Source organism: Lissotriton vulgaris, chromosome 11, assembly GCF_964263255.1.
Source record: "Lissotriton vulgaris chromosome 11, aLisVul1.2, whole genome shotgun sequence".
NCBI lineage: Eukaryota > Metazoa > Chordata > Amphibia > Caudata > Salamandridae > Lissotriton > Lissotriton vulgaris.
In genome coordinates this window covers 120,753,036-120,776,220 of record NC_141699.1, presented here as the reverse complement: position 1 = coordinate 120,776,220, position 23,185 = coordinate 120,753,036, and the positions used below count along the sequence as shown (strand labels likewise).

General features: G+C 46.1%; 8 non-coding genes across 8 annotated transcripts; all 8 read left to right on the top strand.

Annotated features, from left to right (window-relative positions):
- The first annotated feature begins 7,176 nt into the window (after positions 1-7,176).
- On the top strand, positions 7,177-7,316 carry LOC147679260 (U4 spliceosomal RNA). Its single transcript, XR_015301732.1, has one exon. It is a non-coding gene; the product is annotated as a U4 spliceosomal RNA (small nuclear RNA).
- A 1,931-nt stretch (positions 7,317-9,247) lies between these two features.
- On the top strand, positions 9,248-9,387 carry LOC147679259 (U4 spliceosomal RNA). Its single transcript, XR_015301853.1, has one exon. It is a non-coding gene; the product is annotated as a U4 spliceosomal RNA (small nuclear RNA).
- Positions 9,388-11,317: 1,930 nt separating this feature from the next.
- On the top strand, positions 11,318-11,457 carry LOC147679258 (U4 spliceosomal RNA). The gene has a single exon (XR_015301874.1). It is a non-coding gene; the product is annotated as a U4 spliceosomal RNA (small nuclear RNA).
- A 1,930-nt stretch (positions 11,458-13,387) lies between these two features.
- LOC147679257 (U4 spliceosomal RNA) lies at positions 13,388-13,527 on the top strand. Its single transcript, XR_015301686.1, has one exon. It is a non-coding gene; the product is annotated as a U4 spliceosomal RNA (small nuclear RNA).
- A 1,931-nt stretch (positions 13,528-15,458) lies between these two features.
- On the top strand, positions 15,459-15,598 carry LOC147679256 (U4 spliceosomal RNA). Its single transcript, XR_015301764.1, has one exon. It is a non-coding gene; the product is annotated as a U4 spliceosomal RNA (small nuclear RNA).
- Positions 15,599-17,529: 1,931 nt separating this feature from the next.
- On the top strand, positions 17,530-17,669 carry LOC147679255 (U4 spliceosomal RNA). The gene has a single exon (XR_015301726.1). It is a non-coding gene; the product is annotated as a U4 spliceosomal RNA (small nuclear RNA).
- Positions 17,670-19,599: 1,930 nt separating this feature from the next.
- LOC147679254 (U4 spliceosomal RNA) lies at positions 19,600-19,739 on the top strand. Its single transcript, XR_015301728.1, has one exon. It is a non-coding gene; the product is annotated as a U4 spliceosomal RNA (small nuclear RNA).
- A 1,931-nt stretch (positions 19,740-21,670) lies between these two features.
- On the top strand, positions 21,671-21,810 carry LOC147679253 (U4 spliceosomal RNA). Its single transcript, XR_015301852.1, has one exon. It is a non-coding gene; the product is annotated as a U4 spliceosomal RNA (small nuclear RNA).
- Positions 21,811-23,185: the final 1,375 nt, after the last annotated feature.

Below are 23,185 nucleotides of genomic sequence, written 5' to 3'. Positions count from 1 at the left end.
ACTACAAAGACCGAGACCTCCTCATCCAGCGGGCCAGGATGTCGGGCCCTTATGGGGTGGAGAACAGCAAGGTAACGATCTTTCCGGACTATACGCAGGCGGTCCAGAAGGACAGGGCATCGTTCCTGGCTGTGAAGAAGGAGCTCAGGGAGGAAGGCATTCAGTACTCCTTGCTCTACCCGGCCAAGCTGCGGATTATCATGGATGGCACCACACACTTTTTCCTCACTCCGGACGAAGTTTGGCACTGGCTTGAATCGTACAGAGCGGGGACGGACAGGACACACCAAAGTAGGCGAGACCAGCCCAAGCAGCCCCGGGTGCGGCAGTCACAACGCATCAGGTCCCGCAACAGGCGCCAGCGGGAGAAGCGGGAGGCTCAAATGGCGGCGGAGAAGAGGGATGCACTCGCAGCGACGGCGGCCATTACAGGGTCGCAACAGAACAGTGAACGGGCCGAAACGGACTCGGGAGGAGAAGGCAGCAGAACAGGAGAGGAACTTTCGGAGGCAGAGAGCCAGAAGGGGCCGACAGTGACCCCACAGACCTCGGATAATATTTGCTGCGGCTAAGATAGACTTTGGCCTAGACCGGGACTTCATGGTAGGGTGATATCCTGTTGCTGGAGGGCGGGTTGCCGGGTGGGGGAGCTGAGGGTATCAGAGGGATGAAGGGCGGGACGCGGGCTCCGCTAGCTGGGGTCGGCGGCGACTCACCCCCCCTAGGCCCTTAAGGCCGACTGTGGTGGAGACCACAGGGTAAATGTGCGAGAAGTTGCATCAAGGTTTGGATGGGGGCGGCCATTGGGTTCGTGTGCTCTGTCCTGGGGAGTGGGGTTTGGGGAATGTTTCAGTTTTGGGGTTGTTTGGGGGGGGGCAACTGCATTGGGGGGGTCATGGACCGTTGGAGTTTAATTCGGACTGTACGGACTTGGTATGGGGACATTACCTAATTTGAAATGCCTGACGTGGAATGTCCGGGGGCTGCGGACTATGGTGAAACGCCACAAAGTACATGCATACCTGGTACGCAGGGGGGTTCAGATAGCTATGCTCCAGGAGACTCACCTCACCAAAAAAGAGTGCGCTGCCTTGCAGAAAAGGTGGCGGGGCCAGGTTTTTGGCACCACTTATTCAGCGTATGCCAGGGGGGTCTTGATCTGGGTGAGGGCGGGGATACCCTTTCAGGTGCTGAATCAGGTTATAGATTCGGATGGCAGGTTTGTAGCGGTGGAAGGGAGATTGTATGGACGGGATGTGGTTTTATGTTGTGTTTATGCACCGAACTCTGACCAGGGCCGATACTTTGATAGCCTCTCGGGGTCCTTGGCCTCTTTCCTGGCGGGCCCGATAGTGCTAGGGGGGGACTTCAATTCGATTACGGATGTGGCTCTGGATAGGTCCCATCCCCCCCTAGTGGACTCTCCTGTGCGCAGGCTGGCCGCGCACAGGAAGGACTGGCAAGAACGATGGGGGTTGCTGGATGTCTGGAGGGAGAGGCACAGGGGAACCAGGGATTACTCCTTTTATTCCGCTCTGCATGATTTACATGTCAGGATTGATTCGGTGCTTTGCGGGAGCTCCCTAGCCCCATTGATTACCCATGCTGAGTACCTTGCTAGGACGATATCCGATCATAACCCCCTGTTGGTACATATCCAATGGCAGAGGGAGCGCTCAGCAATACCAACATGGCGGCTTCGTCCGGAGACGCTAGAGGATTCTGTGTTCGACGATGCGGTCCGGCAGGGCATTGATAGTTATTTCGGTGTGAACGAAGGAACGGCGACGAGCAGGTCTGTTGAATGGGATGCAATGAAAGTGGTGGTGAGAGGGGTGTGCTTGGGCAGGTTCTCGAATGCTCGAACGACTGTGCTGAATGACTTAATGAAAGCGGAGGAAGCTTTGAGGGACCTGGAGTGCCGCAGGCCCACTAGGCCAGATCTACAGGCCCAGTTATTGGAAGCGAAGGAAGCGGTAGCCGCGGAGACGGAACGTTTGCGATGCTATGATTATAGGCAGTACATTATCAGGGCACACGCAGAAAGGGACAAGGTGGGTACCCTCTTAGCCAGATTAGCTAGCCCGGAACTTAGGGGTTGCCCGATCCTCAGCATTATTGACGCGCGGGGAGAGATGGTGTACTCCCAGGCAGCTGTATTGGACCGCTTTAGGGGTTACTATGAGGAATTGTACCGGAGCCAGCTGGGAGTGGGGGTCCAGGACATCGTGGAGTACCTGGGGGAGAGGCCGCTTCCGGTCTTGGACGAGGACGACGCGAAGGACCTGGGTAGCCCGATCACGCTAACGGAAATTCGAGTGGCTATCAAACAGATGGCCCGTAATAAGACGCCCGGGGTGGACGGACTCCCAATCGAGTTTTATCAGCACTATGTAGACGCTCTGGCGCCCAGGCTGCTGGTGGTGTATACGGAGGCCTTCGAGAAGGGGGCGTTGCCTGCCTCCATGCGGGAGGCCTTGATAGTGCCACTCCTCAAGCCCGGCCGGGATGCCGCGGACGTGAGATCTTATCGCCCGCTGTCCATGCTAACGGTGGACTATAAGATCCTGAGTCGCATTCTAGCCTCTAGACTAGCCCCGCACATGACGGGCCTGGTGCACAGGGATCAGGCCGGGTTTATACCCACGAGGAGCACGGCGATGAATATCCGCCGCCTGGTGGGAATAATGGACGCCATCTTGGATGGAGAGGGGTCGCCGGCGGTTCTGTCCGTGGATATCGAGAAGGCCTTCGATAGTTTGGAATGGCCTTTCTTGGATGGGGTGCTGGAGCGGTTTGGCATGGGCGATGGGTTTCGGAGGTGGACGAGGGTCTTGTATAATTCGGCGACGGCGAGAGTTCGGCTGGGCGGTCTGGTATCTGCCGCGTATCCGGTGGGCAGGGGAACACGACAGGGATGCTCTCTCTCCCCTCTGCTGTTTGCCCTGGCGATGGAACCCTTGGCGGTCCATGCGAGGTCAGGCGAACGATACGCGGGAATGGTGAGTGATGGGCAATGGCATTATATATCGCTCTATGCGGATGACCTGCTCCTGTACCTAGCTGACACTTCGGGGGCACTGGTTGGAGCGATGGATCTGCTGTCCGAGTTCGGCCGACTGTCGGGCCTTAAGGTTAATTGGGCGAAGACCTGCGTGTTTCCGCTGAGAGCGGGGTCGCCAGCCCCTAGCAGCGACCTGGGTGTGGTGTGGGAACCCTCTTGCGTCACCTACTTGGGTGTCCGCATCTACCACTCGGCTACTGACCTTTTGGAGGGTAACATTGGCCGTTGTGTCCGGTCACTGCGGGGTAGCTTGTCTTTCTGGTCGACCCTCCCGCTGACAGTTCTGGGCAGGATAGCGTTGTTGAAAATGGTGGCGCTCCCCCGCTTCCTTTATTATTTCCGAACGCTACCTGTCTGGATTCCCCAGGGGGTGTTTAAGGAACTGCGGTCAATGATTATTGGCTTCCTGTGGGGGCATGGCCGTCGCAGGATAGCCTTGAGCACGCTACTTCGCCCCAAGCTGGAGGGGGGCATGGCCGTACCCGACCTGGAGCTGTATTATTTAGCGGCGCAGTTGCAGGTCCTTACGCAGAACGTAGCCAGGGTGTTCCGGGGGCCGGAGGAAGACCGGGGTCGGGGGATACAGCGCCACGTGCTGTCGTACATCATTATGCAGCAACGGCTCGAATTACGGGCCCTCACCATGGAGGAGCGGACGCTCCGGCTGTGCTGGCAGAGGAGCCTCCGGAGAGCGAGGGCATCACGGCCTTATGCCCCGGAGATTCCGATCGGGATGTTGACGGCTTTGCCGCACGGAGGGGATTGGTCCCCGTTGATGGATTGGGAGGACGCGGGGTTGCAGGTGGTGGGTGACTTGTATATTGATGGGGCGTTGGCACCGTTCGACGTGCTCCGGGACCAGTTCGGACTGCCTGAGGGGGGCTTCCTACTACACGCGGCTGTAGTGGCTGCCATACAAAAGCACTGGAAAGAGGGGCTCCTGGAACCTGCGACGACTATGGCATGCCAATATGTGGTAATGGCGGCTGGTACATTTAAAGCTGTGACGTGCCTCCATAATAGGATGCTGAACGACGGGCTAGAACCACTCCATGGGCTCAAAGCTAAATGGGAGGGGAGCGTTGGCCGGCCCATACCGGACACGGCATGGGGCCATATCCTGCGCCGCACGTGGAAGGGCACCAGGAACGCGCGCTTTCAGCAGGTCCATTTTTATGTGCTCCATAGGGCCTATCTAACTCCGGAGAAACTACAGCGGCACTTTCGGGTGCCGGATGCCTGTTGCCCCCGGTGCTCGTCCCTAGGGGCGGACATGGACCACTTGTTTTGGGGGTGTCCACAACTGGGAACTTATTGGGCGGAGGTAGGGGAACTCCTGAATGAAGTGACTGACAGGGAGGTAGAATTCGACATGGCGACGTGTCTATTGCTCTGGTTCCCGCATACTAAGCACACCAAGGTGACCAGTAAATTCATAGATCTGGGTCTGATATTGGCTCAAAGGGAAATATCGTGGCACTGGAAGGCCAGGGGGGGTCCCTCATTGCGTAGATGGAAGAGTGAGTTGCTGCGATGGTCTGACTGCGAGAGCGTGCTCCGGATGAAGCTAGCAGTGAAGTTGGGGAATGAGAAGGCTCTGGATGCGGCGCGTGCATGGGAGTTAGTGGTACAGGCTCTGCGTGATGCTTTGGTTGAGGACGAGGACGGCGAGGACTAAGCCGCTGGACACCGCGGGGCGAACACAGAAGTATGTCATGTCATTACGCACTGTAATGGAACCATCCAGTTCGGTAGAGCGAAGTACACACCTTAGCAGTTGCCAGGGGGGGGGGGCGTTGGGGGGTTAGTTGTAGGGGGGCTGGGGGGGGCCGGAAGCCATTGGAGGGTTGCTGTTGGAGGCCTAGACCCACTGGGACAGGGGGTATTGAGTGGCGGGCGGACTGATTGGGTGGGACGGCCTGGCACGGAGGCCCGAATAGCCTAAAGCAGGCCTCAACGGGGGCAATTACGTTGATACCTTGGGGATGGCTGACGGGACTGTTGTTGCGGGTGGGGGGGTGAAAGCAGATACGTAAAACGATCTTACGCCAGGGTCCCAATGGGACGTACACTGTGTTGTGCTCCTCTAGAGCGATCTGATATGCCGCCCGGCCTCCGGGATGCGGGCTGAATGGCTGTGTACAACTATGAACTGTTATTGGACGGGGGGGGCCCACAAGTGCACTGGCTGTTTACTTTTTTCCTGCTGTTTATAACTCTGCAATAAAAATATAATTTAAAAAAAAAAATCTGTGACAAGGAGAAAACTGTGACTTTATTTGGCTTCAGTTTACTCTTTACGTTCTTTTTGTTTTCTCAGCTTTTTAAATACGGCAGTAACTTAGGGATTTTTTCTCCTTGATCAGTTTTCATAATTCTTGTATTTCTTCCTCTTTGTTCTCACCTTCGATCCCCGGATTTGCTCGGGTAGTTGATGGCCAGAGCACGGGCTTTGCTTCCGCTCTCTGAGTTGACTAGCAGTCCGTTGCAGGGCTGGGCTCTTTCGAGGTCTCATCTCCCATTCAAATGTACACAAACCACCTAGAAAGTTTATTTCTGGGAGCAAAGGCGTTTGTTATCAGTAGGAAAATGCGGAGAGGGTTCATACAGATTGTATGGAGTACTTGAAACAGAACAAGAACTGACAAAGCTGTTGTTTTTGTCATTTAACATTATGTAAAGTGTATTTTTTAATGCTCTTTGTGTCACTGAGTAATTGATGTTACCCAGCTGTATGACAGGGGCGTAGCTTCCATTGTTGCAGCAGGTGCAGTGGCACTGGCGCCCACAGACCTGCGGGACCCACTGAACCCCGATTATTGCGGTATTTTATATTTCAAACATGAATAAGGGGTCCTATTTCCTTGCTTGCCCTAGGGCCCATTTTTTCACCTGAGAGCCATGAAAGGCTGCGTGGATCCTCCCTGATTTGAATCGGTGACAATGAGGTCACGCAAAGAGCTCTTGCGTGGCTGCATCAGCCCAACTGGGCTACATGATCCGGGAAAATTTGTATGCTGCATGCCGACTGAGACACACAACGTACACACAGCCATTTACAGGGCACATATAAAAATCTGTATTGTGGCGCAGCTGCGGCGTAAATGTTACGGCCCTTTTACAATGTGACGCATCTAGGGAGATGCGTCACATTATAAAGCCCTGCATCACATTATACCTGCGTCAGGCATAATGTATGCAGGGTGGGCGTTTCCACGAAAAAAGCCTTGTAGAACTCCCGCACTGAAATCTACAAGATTTCACTGCGTCACTTTACGCCTTCACTGCGGCAAAATCCCTACGCCTGCACAGACCAAGCGTTTGGAATGACTCATGGCTTTTTGCTTCACTTTCATGATCAACTTCAGCAATGCGTCACTTTTGTGCCAACACATGTGTCAGAATTTCTGATGCATCTGTTAATCCTTGCACCATGGAGCACTGTATTGTAAATACAGCACATCCATAGTGGCACAAGGACATTCAGCACTGACGCAAGGAAAAGTATGCATCTATGCAGATGTGTCAGATCCTTGTGAATCTTCCCCTAGAATGTTTTGAAAACCAGGAAACCAGTATATTGTACCCCCTAAAGCTAAAAATGAAATGCAGCAAATGCAACTATGTTGTGCAATGAAATGGCAGACTTCCAGTATGGAAAATGGAAAAATGTAGCTATGATTTATTTTCCTTTAAATTATTGCTGTTCCTCCTCTAGTAAACATTTGAAGACAGTGGGCCCTATGAGGATGCTATTATGAATTTGTACTTCTTATATTTTCCACAACCCATGGCTAGCAGCTTAGATCTCATCTTTGTGTGAAGGGATATCTGTCTGAGCATCAAATCCATACCTAGGGAGGGTGCCGCTTACCTGAAGAGCTATTTAGCATACAATTTCCCAGAATTCTCTGCGTGTGGCTAGCGACGGTTTGGGGCAGAGAGCTGATGGAAATTAGTAAAACAACGCCAACATATGTCTTACATTGCCTGTCAGAAGCAGTGGAGGTGTAGTTATGCATAAATAGATTAAATCTTTTGAAAAGGGTTCATGTTCTTTGTAACATGAGGTACTAGGGCGAGTGGGCATGAAATTCACACTATAATTGGTTAGCTTTGCGCAGTGACAGTATCGTAGCCAATGAGGTTTAACCGAGGCGCGATTATTGCTTATTGAAAACTTTACCCAATACCCCGTCATGGAGACTTGAAATATAGTTGAAATGACAATTTTTGACAGTCTCTTCAGAGACTGGAGAATATGTAATAAAAAAATAAGATAGTTTATTTTTCAATGCGATTTACTTGCATAATTGTTATCTGTGACAAGGAGAAAACTGTGACTTTATTTGGCTTCAGTTTACTCTTTACGTTCTTTTTGTTTTCTCGGCTTTTTAAATACGGCAGTAACTTATGGATTTTTTCTCCTTGATCAGTTTTCATAATTCTTGTATTTCTTCCTCTTTATTCTCACCTTCGATCCCCGGATTCGCTCGGGTAGTTGATGGCCAGAGTACGGGCTTTGTTTCCGCTCTCTGAGTTGACTCGCAGTCCGTTGCAGGGCTGGGCTCTTTCGAGGTCTCATCTCCCATTCAAATGTACACAAACCACCTAGAAAGTTTATTTCTGGGAGCAAAGGCGTTTGTTATCAGTAGGAAAATGCGGAGAGGGTTCATACAGATTGTATGGAGTGCTTGAAACAGAACAAGAACTGACAAAGCTGTTGTTTTTGTCATTTAACATTATGTAAAGTGTATTTTTTAATGCTCTTTGTGTCACTGAGTAATTGATGTTACCCAGCTGTATGACAGGGGCGTAGCTTCCATTGTTGCAGCAGGTGCAGTGGCACTGGCGCCCACAGACCTGCCGGACCCACTGAACCCCGATTATTGCGGTATTTTATATTTCAAACATGAATAAGGGGTCCTATTTCCTTCCTTGCCCTAGGGCCCATTTTTTCACCTGAGAGCCATGAAAGGCTGCGTGGATCCTCCCTGATTTGAATCGGTGACAATGAGGTCACGCAAAGAGCTCTTGCGTGGCTGCATCTGCCCAACTGGGCTACATGATCCGGGAAAATTTGTATGCTGCATGTCGACGGAGACACACAACGTACACACAGCCATTTACAGGGCACATATAAAAATCTGTATTGTGGCGCAGCTGCGGCGTAAATGTTGCGGCCCTTTTACAATGTGACGCATCTAGGGAGATGCGTCACATTATAAAGCCCTGCATCACATTATACCTGCGTCAGGCATAATGTATGCAGGGTGGGCGTTTCCACGAAAAAAAGCCTTGTAGAACTCACGCACTGAAATCTACAAGATTTCACTGCGTCACTTTACGCCTTCACTGCGGCAAAATCCCTACGCCTGCACAGACCAAGCGTTTGGAATGACTCATGGCTTTTTGCTTCACTTTCATGATCAACTTCAGCAATGCGTCACTTTTGTGCCAACACATGTGTCAGAATTTTTGATGCATCTGTTAATCCTTGCACCATGGAGCACTGTATTGTAAATACAGCACATCCATAGTGGCACAAGGACATTCAGCACTGACGCAAGGAAAAGTATGCATCTATGCAGATGCGTCAGATCCTTGTGAATCTTCCCCTAGAATGTTTTGAAAACCAGGGAACCAGTATATTGTACCCCCTAAAGCTAAAAATGAAATGCAGCAAATGCAACTATATAGTGCAATGAAATGGCAGACTTGCAGTATAGAAAATCGAAAAATGTAGCTATGATTCATTTTCCTTTAAATTATTGCTGTTCCTCCTCTAGTATTCATTTGAAGACAGTGGGCCCTATGAGGATGCTATTATGAATTTGTGCTTCTTATATTTTCCACAACCCATGGCTAGCAGCCTAGATCTCATCTTTGTGTGAAGGGATATCTGTCTGAGCATCAAATCCATAACTATGGAGGGTGCTGCTTACCTGAAGAGCTATTTAGCATACACTTTCCCAGAATTCTCTGCGTGTGGCTAGCGACGGTTTGGGGCAGAGAGCTGATGGAAATTAGTAAAACAACGCCAACATATGTCTTACATTGCCTGTCAGAAGCAGTGGAGGTGTAGTTATGCATAAACAGATAAAATCTTTTGAAAAGGGTTCATGTTCTTTGTAACATGAGGTACTAGGGCGAGTGGGCATGAAATTCACACTATACTTGGTTAGCTTTGCGCAGTGGCAGTATCGTAGCCAATGAGGTTTAACCGAGGCGCGATTATTGCTTATTGAAAACTTTACCCAATACCTTGTCATGGAGAATTGAAATATAGTTGAAATGACAGTTTTTGACAGTCTCTTTGGAGACTGGAGAATATGTAATAAAAAAATAAGATAGTTTATTTTTCAATGCGATTTACTTGCATAATTGTTATCTGTGACAAGGAGAAAACTGTGACTTTATTTGGCTTCAGTTTACTCTTTACGTTCTTTTTGTTTTCTCAGCTTTTTAAATACGGCAGTAACTTAGGGATTTTTTCTCCTTGATCAGTTTTCATAATTCTTGTATTTCTTCCTCTTTGTTCTCACCTTCGATCCCCGGATTCGCTCGGGTAGTTGATGGCCAGAGTACGGGCTTTGTTTCCGCTCTCTGAGTTGACTCGCAGTCCGTTGCAGAGCTGGGCTCTTTCGAGGTCTCATCTCCCATTCAAATGTACACAAACCACCTAGAAAGTTTATTTCTGGGAGCAAAGGCGTTTGTTATCAGTAGGAAAATGCGGAGAGGGTTCATACAGATTGTATGGAGTGCTTGAAACAGAACAAGAACTGACAAAGCTGTTGTTTTTGTCATTTAACATTATGTAAAGTGTATTTTTAATGCTCTTTTTGTCACTGAGTAATTGATGTTACCCAGCTGTATGACAGGGGCGTAGCTTCCATTGTTGTAGCAGGTGCAGTGGCACTGGCGCCCACAGACCTGCGGGACCCACTGAACCCCGATTATTGCGGTATTTTATATTTCAAACATGAATAAGGGGTCCTATTTCCTTCCTTGCCCTAGGGCCCATTTTTTCACCTGAGAGCCATGAAAGGCTGCGTGGATCCTCCCTGATTTGAATCGGTGACAATGAGGTCACGCAAAGAGCTCTTGCGTGGCTGCATCAGCCCAACTGGGCTACATGATCCGGGAAAATTTGTATGCTGCATGCCGACGGAGACACACAACGTACACACAGCCATTTACAGGGCACATATAAAAATCTGTATTGTGGCGCAGCTGCGGCGTAAATGTTGCGGCCCTTTTACAATGTGACGCATCTAGGGAGATGCGTCACATTATAAAGCCCTGCATCACATTATACCTGCGTCAGGCATAATGTATGCAGGGTGGGCGTTTCCACGAAAAAAAGCCTTGTAGAACTCACGCACTGAAATCTACAAGATTTCACTGCGTCACTTTACGCCTTCACTGCGGCAAAATCCCTACGCCTGCACAGACCAAGCGTTTGGAATGACTCATGGCTTTTTGCTTCACTTTCATGATCAACTTCAGCAATGCGTCACTTTTGTGCCAACACATGTGTCAGAATTTCTGATGCATCTGTTAATCCTTGCACCATGGAGCACTGTATTGTAAATACAGCACTTCCATAGTGGCACAAGGACATTCAGCACTGACGCAAGGAAAAATATGCATCTATGCAGATGCGTCAGATCCTTGTGAATCTTCCCCTAGAATGTTTTGAAAACCAGGAAACCAGTATATTGTACCCCCTAAAGCTAAAAATGAAATGCAGCAAATGCAACTATGTAGTGCAATGAAATGGCAGACTTGCAGTATGGAAAATGGAAAAATGTAGCTATGATTTATTTTCCTTTAAATTATTGCTGTTCCTCCTCTAGTAAACATTTGAAGACAGTGGGCCCTATGAGGATGCTATTATGAATTTGTGCTTCTTATATTTTCCACAACCCATGGCTAGCAGCCTAGATCTCATCTTTGTGTGAAGGGATATCTGTCTGAGCATCAAATCCATACCTAGGGAGGGTGCTGCTTACCTGAAGAGCTATTTAGCATACAATTTCCCAGAATTCTCTGCGTGTGGCTAGCGACGGTTTGGGGCAGAGAGCTGATGGAAATTAGTAAAACAACGCCAACATATGTCTTACATTGCCTGTCAGAAGCAGTGGAGGTGTAGTTATGCAGAAATAGATAAAATCTTTTGAAAAGGGTTCATGTTCTTTGTAACATGAGGTACTAGGGCGAGTGGGCATGAAATTCACACTATAATTGGTTAGCTTTGCGCAGTGGATGTATCGTAGCCGATGAGGTTTAACCGAGGCGCGATTATTGCTTATTGTAAACTTTACCCAATACCTCGTTATGGAGACTTGAAATATAGTTGAAATGACAATTTTGGACAGTCTCTTCGGAGACTGGAGAATATGTAATAAAAACATAAGATAGTTTATTTTTCAATGCGATTTACTTGCATACTTGTTATCTGTGACAAGGAGAAAACTGTGACTTTATTTGGCTTCAGTTTACTCTTTACGTTCTTTTTGTTTTCTCAGCTTTTTAAATACGGCAGTAACTTAGGGATTTTTTCTCCTTGATCAGTTTTCATAATTCTTGTATTTCTTCCTCTTTGTTCTTACCTTCTATCCCCGGATTCGCGCGGGTAGTTGATGGCCAGAGTACGGGCTTTGTTTCCGCTCTCTGAGTTGAATCGCAGTCCGTTGCAGAGCTGGGCTCTTTCGAGGTCTCATCTCCCATTCAAATGTACACAAACCACCTAGAAAGTTTATTTCTGGGAGCAAAGGCGTTTGTTATCAGTAGGAAAATGCGGAGAGGGTTCATACAGATTGTATGGAGTGCTTGAAACAGAACAAGAACTGACAAAGCTGTTGTTTTTGTCATTTAACATTATGTAAAGTGTATTTTTAATGCTCTTTTTGTCACTGAGTAATTGATGTTACCCAGCTGTATGACAGGGGCGTAGCTTCCATTGTTGCAGCAGGTGCAGTGGCACTGGCGCCCACAGACCTGCGGGACCCACTGAACCCCGATTATTGCGGTATTTTATATTTCAAACATGAATAAGGGGTCCTATTTCCTTCCTTGCCCTAGGGCCCATTTTTTCACCTGAGAGCCATGAAAGGCTGCGTGGATCCTCCCTGATTTGAATCGGTGACAATGAGGTCACGCAAAGAGCTCTTGCGTGGCTGCATCAGCCCAACTGGGCTACATGATCCGGGAAAATTTGTATGCTGCATGCCGACGGAGACACACAACGTACACACAGCCATTTACAGGGCACATATAAAAATCTGTATTGTGGCGCAGCTGCGGCGTAAATGTTGCGGCCCTTTTACAATGTGACGCATCTAGGGAGATGCGTCACATTATAAAGCCCTGCATCACATTATACCTGCGTCAGGCATATTGTATGCAGGGTGGGCGTTTCCACGAAAAAAAGCCTTGTAGAACTCACGCACTGAAATCTACAAGATTTCACTGCGTCACTTTACGCCTTCACTGCGGCAAAATCCCTACGCCTGCACAGACCAAGCGTTTGGAATGACTCATGGCTTTTTGCTTCACTTTCGTGATCAACTTCAGCAATGCGTCAATTTCGTGCCAACACATGTGTCAGAATTTTGGATGCATCTGTTAATCCTTGCACCATGGAGCACTGTATTGTAAATACAGCACATCCATAGTGGCACAAGGACATTCAGCACTGACGCAAGGAAAAGTATGCATCTATGCAGATGCGTCAGATCCTTGTGAATCTTCCCCTACAATGTTTTGAAAACCAGGAAACCAGTATATTGTACCCCCTAAAGCTAAAAATGAAATGCAGCAAATGCAACTATGTAGTGCAATGAAATGGCAGACTTGCAGTATGGAAAATGGAAAAATGTAGCTATGATTTATTTTCCTTTAAATTATTGCTGTTCCTCCTCTAGTAAACATTTGAAGACAGTGGGCCCTATGAGGATGCTATTATGAATTTGTGCTTCTTATATTTTCCACAACCCATGGCTAGCAGCCTAGATCTCATATTTGTGTGAAGGGATATCTGTCTGAGCATCAAATCCATACCTAGGGAGGGTGCTGCTTACCTGAAGAGCTATTTAGCATACAATTTCCCAGAATTCTCTGCGTGTGGCTAGCGACGGTTTGGGGCAGAGAGCTGATGGAAATTAGTAAAACAACGCCAACATATGTCTTACATTGCCTGTCAGAAGCAGTGGAGGTGTAGTTATGCAGAAATAGATAAAATCTTTTGAAAAGGGTTCATGTTCTTTGTAACATGAGGTACTAGGGCGAGTGGGCATGAAATTCACACTATAATTGGTTAGCTTTGCGCAGAGGCAGTATCGTAGCCAATGAGGTTTAACCGAGGCGCGATTATTGCTTATTGAAAACTTTACCCAATACCCCGTCATGGAGACTTGAAATATAGTTGAAATGACAATTTTTGACAGTCTCTTCGGAGACTGGAGAATATGTAATAAAAAAATAAGATAGTTTATTTTTCAATGCGATTTACTTGCATAATTGTTATCTGTGACAAGGAGAAAACTGTGACTTTATTTGGCTTCAGTTTACCCTTTACGTTCTTTTTGTTTTCTCGGCTTTTTAAATACGGCAGTAACTTATGGTTTTTTTCTCCTTGATCAGTTTTCATAATTCTTGTATTTCTTCCTCTTTATTCTCACCTTCGATCCCCGGATTCGCTCGGGTAGTTGATGGCCAGAGTACGGGCTTTGTTTCCGCTCTCTGAGTTGACTCGCAGTCCGTTGCAGGGCTGGGCTCTTTCGAGGTCTCATCTCCCATTCAAATGTACACAAACCACCTAGAAAGGTTATTTCTGGGAGCAAAGGCGTTTGTTATCAGTAGGAAAATGCGGAGAGGGTTCATACAGATTGTATGGAGTGCTTGAAACAGAACAAGAACTGACAAAGCTGTTGTTTTTGTCATTTAACATTATGTAAAGTGTATTTTTTAATGTTCTTTGTGTCACTGAGTAATTGATGTTACCCAGCTGTATGACAGGGGCGTAGCTTCCATTGTTGCAGCAGGTGCAGTGGCACTGGCGCCCACAGACCTGTGGGACCCACTGAACCCCGATTATTGCGGTATTTTATATTTCAAACATGAATAAGGGGTCCTATTTCCTTCCGTGCCCTAGGGCCCATTTTTTCACCTGAGAGCCATGAAAGGCTGCGTGGATCCTCCCTGATTTGAATCGGTGACAATGAGGTCACGCAAAGAGCTCTTGCGTGGCTGCATCTGCCCAACTGGGCTACATGATCCGGGAAAATTTGTATGCTGCATGCCGACGGAGACACACAACGTACACACAGCCATTTACAGGGCACATATAAAAATCTGTATTGTGGCGCAGCTGCGGCGTAAATGTTGCGGCCCTTTTACAATGTGACGCATCTAGGGAGATGCGTCACATTATAAAGCCCTACATCACATTATACCTGCGTCAGGCATAATGTATGCAGGGTGGGCGTTTCCACGAAAAAAAGCCTTGTAGAACTCACGCACTGAAATCTACAAGATTTCACTGCGTCACTTTACGCCTTCACTGCGGCAAAATCCCTACGCCTGCACAGACCAAGCGTTTGGAATGACTCATGGCTTTTTGCTTCACTTTCATGATCAACTTCAGCAATGCGTCACTTTTGTGCCAACACATGTGTCAGAATTTTTGATGCATCTGTTAATCCTTGCACCATGGAGCACTGTATTGTAAATACAGCACATCCATAGTGGCACAAGGACATTCAGCACTGAGGCAAGGAAAAATATGCATCTATGCAGATGCGTCAGATCCTTGTGAATCTTCCCCTAGAATGTTTTGAAAACCAGGAAACCAGTATATTGTACCCCCTAAAGCTAAAAATGAAATGCAGCAAATGCAACTATGTAGTGCAATGAAATGGCAGACTTTCAGTATGGAAAATGGAAAAATGTAGCTATGATTTATTTTCCTTTAAATTATTGCTGTTCCTCCTCTAGTAAACATTTGAAGACAGTGGGCCCTATGAGGATGCTATTATGAATTTGTGCTTCTTATATTTTCCACAACCCATGGCTAGCAGCCTAGATCTCATATTTGTGTGAAGGGATATCTGTCTGAGCATCAAATCCATACCTAGGGAGGGTGCTGCTTACCTGAAGAGCTATTTAGCATACAATTTCCCAGAATTCTCTGCGTGTGGCTAGCGACGGTTTGGGGCAGAGAGCTGATGGAAATTAGTAAAACAACGCCAACATATGTCTTACATTGCCTGTCAGAAGCAGTGGAGGTGTAGTTATGCATAAATAGATAAAATCTTTTGAAAAGGGTTCATGTTCTTTGTAACATGAGGTACTAGGGCGAGTGGGCATGAAATTCACACTATACTTTGTTATCTTTGCGCAGTGGCAGTATCGTAGCCAATGAGGTTTAACTGAGGCGCGATTATTGCTTATTGTAAACTTTACCCAATACCCCGTCATGGAGACTTGAAATATAGTTGAAATGACAATTTTTGACAGTCTCTTCGGAGACTGGAGAATATGTAATAAAAAAATAACATAGTTTATTTTTCAATGCGATTTACTTGCATAATTGTTATCTGTGACAAGGAGAAAACTGTGACTTTATTTGGCTTCAGTTTACTCTTTACGTTCTTTTTGTTTTCTCAGCTTTTTAAATACGGCAGTAACGTAGGGATTTTTTCTCCTTGATCAGTTTTCATAATTCTTGTATTTCTTCCTCTTTGTTCTCACCTTCGATCCCCGGATTCGCTCGGGTAGTTGATGGCCAGAGTACGGGCTTTGTTTCCGCTCTCTCAGTTGACTCGCAGTCCGTTGCAGAGCTGGGCTCTTTCGAGGTCTCATCTCCCATTCAAATGTACACAAACCACCTAGAAAGTTTATTTCTGGGAGCAAAGGCGTTTGTTATCAGTAGGAAAATGCGGAGAGGGTTCATACAGATTGTATGGAGTGCTTGAAACAGAACAAGAACTGACAAAGCTGTTGTTTTTGTCATTTAACATTATGTAAAGTGTATTTTTAATGCTCTTTTTGTCACTGAGTAATTGATGTTACCCAGCTGTATGACAGGGGCGTAGCTTCCATTGTTGCAGCAGGTGCAGTGGCACTGGCGCCCACAGACCTGCGGGACCCACTGAACCCCGATTATTGCGGTATTTTATATTTCAAACATGAATAAGGGGTCCTATTTCCTTCCTTGCCCTAGGGCCCAGTTTTTTCACCTGAGAGCCATGAAAGGCTGCGTGGATCCTCCCTGATTTGAATCGTTGACAATGAGGTCACGCAAAGAGCTCTTGCGTGGCTGCATCAGCCCAACTGGGCTACATGATCCGGGAAAATTTGTATGCTGCATGCCGACGGAGACACACAACGTACACACAGCCATTTACAGGGCACATATAAAAATCTGTATTGTGGCGCAGCTGCGGCGTAAATGTTGCGGCCCTTTTACAATGTGACACATCTAGGGAGATGCGTCACATTATAAAGCCCTGCATCACATTATACCTGCGTCAGGCATAATGTATGCAGAGTGGGCGTTTCCACGAAAAAAAGCCTTGTAGAACTCACGCACTGAAATCTACAAGATTTCACTGCGTCACTTTACGCCTTCACTGCGGCAAAATCCCTACGCCTGCACAGACCAAGCGTTTGGAATGACTCATGGCTTTTTGCTTCACTTTCATGATCAACTTCAGCAATGCGTCACTTTTGTGCCAACACATGTGTCAGAATTTCTGATGCATCTGTTAATCCTTGCACCATGGAGCACTGTATTGTAAATACAGCACATCCATAGTGGCACAAGGACATTCAGCACTGACGCAAGGAAAAATATGCATCTATGCAGATGCGTCAGATCCTTGTGAATCTTCCCCTAGAATGTTTTGAAAACCAGGAAACCAGTATATTGTACCCCCTAAAGCTAAAAATGAAATGCAGCAAATGCAACTATGTAGTGCAATGAAATGGCAGACTTGCAGTATGGAAAATGGAAAAATTTAGCTATGATTTATTTTCCTTTAAATTATTGCTGTTCCTCCTCTAGTAAACATTTGAAGACAGTGGGCCCTATGAGGATGCTATTATGAATTTGTGCTTCTTATATTTTCCACAACCCATGGCTAGCAGCCTAGATCTCATCTTTGTGTGAAGGGATATCTGTCTGAGCATCAAATCCATACCTAGGGAGGGTGCCTCTTACCTGAAGAGCTATTTAGCATACAATTTCCCAGAATTCTCTGCGTGTGGCTAGCAACGGTTTGGGGCAGAGAGCTGATGGAAATTAGTAAAACAACGCCAACATATGTCTTACATTGCCTGTCAGAAGCAGTGGAGGTGTAGTTATGCATAAATAGATAAAATCTTTTGAAAAGGGTTCATGTTCTTTGTAACATGAGGTACTAGGGCGAGTGGGCATGAAATTCACACTATAATTGGTTAGCTTTGCGCAGTGGCAGTATCGTAGCCAATGAGGTTTAACCGAGGCGTGATTATTGCTTATTGAAAACTTTACCCAATACCCCGTCATGGAGACTTGAAATATAGTTGAAATGACAATTTTTGACAGTCTCTTCGGAGACTGGAGAATATGTAATAAAAAATTAAGATAGTTTAATTTTCAATGCGATTTACTTGCATAATTGTTATCCGTGACAAGGAGAAAACTGTGACTTTATTTGGCTTCAGTTTACTCTTTACGTTCTTTTTGTTTTCTCAGCTTTTTAAATACGGCAGTAACTTAGGGATTTTTTCTCCTTGATCAGTTTTCATAATTCTTGTATTTCTTCCTCTTTGTTCTCACCTTCGATCCCCGGATTCGCTCGGGTAGTTGATGGCCAGAGTACGGGCTTTGTTTCCGCTCTCTGAGTTGACGCGCAGTCCGTTGCAGAGCTGGGCTCTTTCGAGGTCTCATCTCCCATTCAAATGTACACAAACCACCTAGAAAGTTTATTTCTGGGAGCAAAGGCGTTTGTTATCAGTAGGAAAATGCGGAGAGGGTTCATACAGATTGTATGGAGTGCTTGAAACAGAACAAGAACTGACAAAGCTGTTGTTTTTGTCATTTAACATTATGTAAAGTGTATTTTTAATTCTCTTTTTGTCACTGAGTAATTGATGTTACCCAGCTGTATGACAGGGGCGTAGCTTCCATTGTTGCAGCAGGTGCAGTGGCACTGGCGCCCACAGACCTGCGGGACCCACTGAACCCCGATTATTGCGGTATTTTATATTTCAAACATGAATAAGGGGTCCTATTTCCTTCCTTGCCCTAGGGCCCATTTTTTCACCTGAGAGCCATGAAAGGCTGCGTGGATCCTCCCTGATTTGAATCGGTGACAATGAGGTCACGCAAAGAGCTCTTGCGTGGCTGCATCAGCCCAACTGGGCTACATGATCCGGGAAAATTTGTATGCTGCATGCCGACGGAGACACACAACGTACACACAGCCATTTACAGGGCACATATAAAAATCTGTATTGTGGCGCAGCTGCGGCGTAAATGTTGCGGCCCTTTTACAATGTGACGCATCTAGGGAGATGCGTCACATTATAAAGCCCTGCATCACATTATACCTGCGCCAGGCATAATGTATGCAGGGTGGGCGTTTCCACGAAAAAAAGCCTTGTAGAACTCACGCACTGAAATCTACAAGATTTCACTGCGTCACTTTACGCCTTCACTGCGGCAAAATCCCTACGCCTGCAGAGACCAAGCGTTTGGAATGACTCATGGCTTTTTGCTTCACTTTCATGATCAACTTCAGCAATGCGTCACTTTTGTGCCAACACATGTGTCAGAATTTTGGATGCATCTGTTAATCCTTGCACCATGGAGCACTGTATTGTAAATACAGCACATCCATAGTGGCACAAGGACATTCAGCACTGACGCAAGGAAAAGTATGCATCTATGCAGATGCGTCAGATCCTTGTGAATCTTCCCCTAGAATGTTTTGAAAACCAGGAAACCAGTATATTGTACCCCCTAAAGCTAAAAATGAAATGCAGCAAATGCAACTATATAGTGCAATGAAATGGCAGACTTGCAGTATGGAAAATGGAAAAATTTAGCTATGATTTATTTTCCTTTAAATTATTGCTGTTCCTCCTCTAGTATACATTTGAAGACAGTGGGCCCTATGAGGATGCTATTATGAATTTGTGCTTCTTATGTTTTCCACAACCCATGGCTAGCAGCCTAGATCTCATCTTTGTGTGAAGGGATATCTGTCTGAGCATCAAATCCATAACTAGGGAGGGTGCTGCTTACCTGAAGAGCTATTTAGCATACAATTTCCCAGAATTCTCTGCGTGTGGCTAGCGATGGTTTGGGGCAGAGAGCTGATGGAAATTAGTAAAACAGTGCCAACATATGTCTTACATTGCCAGTCAGAAGCAGTGGAGGTGTAGTTATGCATAAACAGATAGAATCTTTTGAAAAGGGTTCAAGTTCTTTGTAACATGAGGTACTAGGGCGAGTGGGCATGAAATTCACACTATAATTGGTTAGCTTTGCGCAGTGGCAGTATCGTAGTCAATGAGGTTTAACCGAGGCGCGATTATTGCTTATTGAAAACTTTACCCAATACCCCGTCATGGAGACTTGAAATATAGTTGAAATGACAATTTTTGACAGTCTCTTCGGAGACTGGAGAATATGTAATAAAAAAATAAGATAGTTTATTTTTCAATGCGATTTACTTGCATAATTGTTATCTGTGACAAGGAGAAAACTGTGACTTTATTTGGCTTCAGTTTACTCTTTACGTTTTTTTTGTTTTCTCAGCTTTTTAAATACGGCAGTAACTTAGGGATTTTTTCTCCTTGATCAGTTTTCATAATTCTTGTATTTCTTCCTCTTTGTTCTCACCTTCGATCCCCGGATTCGCTCGGGTAGTTGATGGCCAGAGTACGGGCTTTGTTTCCGCTCTCTGAGTTGACTCGCAGTCCGTTGCAGAGCTGGGCTCTTTCGAGGTCTCATCTCCCATTCAAATGTACACAAACCACCTAGAAAGTTTATTTCTGGGAGCAAAGGCGTTTGTTATCAGTAGGAAAATGCGGAGAGGGTTCATACAGATTGTATGGAGTGCTTGAAACAGAACAAGAACTGACAAAGCTGTTGTTTTTGTCATTTAACATTATGTAAAGTGTATTTTTTAATGCTCTTTGTGTCACTGAGTAATTGATGTTACCCAGCTGTATGACAGGGGCGTAGCTTCCATTGTTGCAGCAGGTGCAGTGGCACTGGCGCCCACAGACCTGTGGGACCCACTGAACCCCGATTATTGCGGTATTTTATATTTCAAACATGAATAAGGGGTCCTATTTCCTTCCTTGCCCTAGGGCCCATTTTTTCACCTGAGAGCCATGAAAGGCTGCGTGGATCCTCCCTGATTTGAATCGGTGACAATGAGGTCACGCAAAGAGCTCTTGCGTGGCTGCATCTGCCCAACTGGGCTACATGATCTGGGAAAATTTGTATGCTGCATGTCGACGGAGACACACAACGTACACACAGCCATTTACAGGGCACATATAAAAATCTGTATTGTGGCGCAGCTGCGGCGTAAATGTTGCGGCCCTTTTACAATGTGACGCATCTAGGGAGATGCGTCACATTATAAAGCCCTGCATCACATTATACCTGCGTCAGGCATAATGTATGCAGGGTGGGCGTTTCCACGAAAAAAAGCCTTGTAGAACTCACTCACTGAAATCTACAAGATTTCACTGCGTCACTTTACGCCTTCACTGCGGCAAAATCCCTACGCCTGCACAGACCAAGCGTTTGGAATGACTCATGGCTTTTTGCTTCACTTTCATGATCAACTTCAGCAATGCGTCACTTTTGTGCCAACACATGTGTCAGAATTTTTGATGCATCTGTTAATCCTTGCACCATGGAGCACTGTATTGTAAATACAGCACATCCATAGTGGCACAAGGACATTCAGCACTGACGCAAGGAAAAGTATGCATCTATGCAGATGCGTCAGATCCTTGTGAATCTTCCCCTAGAATGTTTTGAAAACCAGGGAACCAGTATATTGTACCCCCTAAAGCTAAAAATGAAATGCAGCAAATGCAACTATATAGTGCAATGAAATGGCAGACTTGCAGTATAGAAAATCGAAAAATGTAGCTATGATTCATTTTCCTTTAAATTATTGCTGTTCCTCCTCTAGTATTCATTTGAAGACAGTGGGCCCTATGAGGATGCTATTATGAATTTGTGCTTCTTATATTTTCCACAACCCATGGCTAGCAGCCTAGATCTCATCTTTGTGTGAAGGGATATCTGTCTGAGCATCAAATCCATAACTATGGAGGGTGCTGCTTACCTGAAGAGCTATTTAGCATACACTTTCCCAGAATTCTCTGCGTGTGGCTAGCGACGGTTTGGGGCAGAGAGCTGATGGAAATTAGTAAAACAACGCCAACATATGTCTTACATTGCCTGTCAGAAGCAGTGGAGGTGTAGTTATGCATAAACAGATAAAATCTTTTGAAAAGGGTTCATGTTCTTTGTAACATGAGGTACTAGGGCGAGTGGGCATGAAATTCACACTATACTTGGTTAGCTTTGCGCAGTGGCAGTATCGTAGCCAATGAGGTTTAACCGAGGCGCGATTATTGCTTATTGAAAACTTTACCCAATACCTTGTCATGGAGAATTGAAATATAGTTGAAATGACAGTTTTTGACAGTCTCTTTGGAGACTGGAGAATATGTAATAAAAAAATAAGATAGTTTATTTTTCAATGCGATTTACTTGCATAATTGTTATCTGTGACAAGGAGAAAACTGTGACTTTATTTGGCTTCAGTTTACTCTTTACGTTCTTTTTGTTTTCTCAGCTTTTTAAATACGGCAGTAACTTAGGGATTTTTTCTCCTTGATCAGTTTTCATAATTCTTGTATTTCTTCCTCTTTGTTCTCACCTTCGATCCCCGGATTCGCTCGGGTAGTTGATGGCCAGAGTACGGGCTTTGTTTCCGCTCTCTGAGTTGACTCGCAGTCCGTTGCAGAGCTGGGCTCTTTCGAGGTCTCATCTCCCATTCAAATGTACACAAACCACCTAGAAAGTTTATTTCTGGGAGCAAAGGCGTTTGTTATCAGTAGGAAAATGCGGAGAGGGTTCATACAGATTGTATGGAGTGCTTGAAACAGAACAAGAACTGACAAAGCTGTTGTTTTTGTCATTTAACATTATGTAAAGTGTATTTTTAATGCTCTTTTTGTCACTGAGTAATTGATGTTACCCAGCTGTATGACAGGGGCGTAGCTTCCATTGTTGTAGCAGGTGCAGTGGCACTGGCGCCCACAGACCTGCGGGACCCACTGAACCCCGATTATTGCGGTATTTTATATTTCAAACATGAATAAGGGGTCCTATTTCCTTCCTTGCCCTAGGGCCCATTTTTTCACCTGAGAGCCATGAAAGGCTGCGTGGATCCTCCCTGATTTGAATCGGTGACAATGAGGTCACGCAAAGAGCTCTTGCGTGGCTGCATCAGCCCAACTGGGCTACATGATCCGGGAAAATTTGTATGCTGCATGCCGACGGAGACACACAACGTACACACAGCCATTTACAGGGCACATATAAAAATCTGTATTGTGGCGCAGCTGCGGCGTAAATGTTGCGGCCCTTTTACAATGTGACGCATCTAGGGAGATGCGTCACATTATAAAGCCCTGCATCACATTATACCTGCGTCAGGCATAATGTATGCAGGGTGGGCGTTTCCACGAAAAAAAGCCTTGTAGAACTCACGCACTGAAATCTACAAGATTTCACTGCGTCACTTTACGCCTTCACTGCGGCAAAATCCCTACGCCTGCACAGACCAAGCGTTTGGAATGACTCATGGCTTTTTGCTTCACTTTCATGATCAACTTCAGCAATGCGTCACTTTTGTGCCAACACATGTGTCAGAATTTCTGATGCATCTGTTAATCCTTGCACCATGGAGCACTGTATTGTAAATACAGCACATCCATAGTGGCACAAGGACATTCAGCACTGACGCAAGGAAAAATATGCATCTATGCAGATGCGTCAGATCCTTGTGAATCTTCCCCTAGAATGTT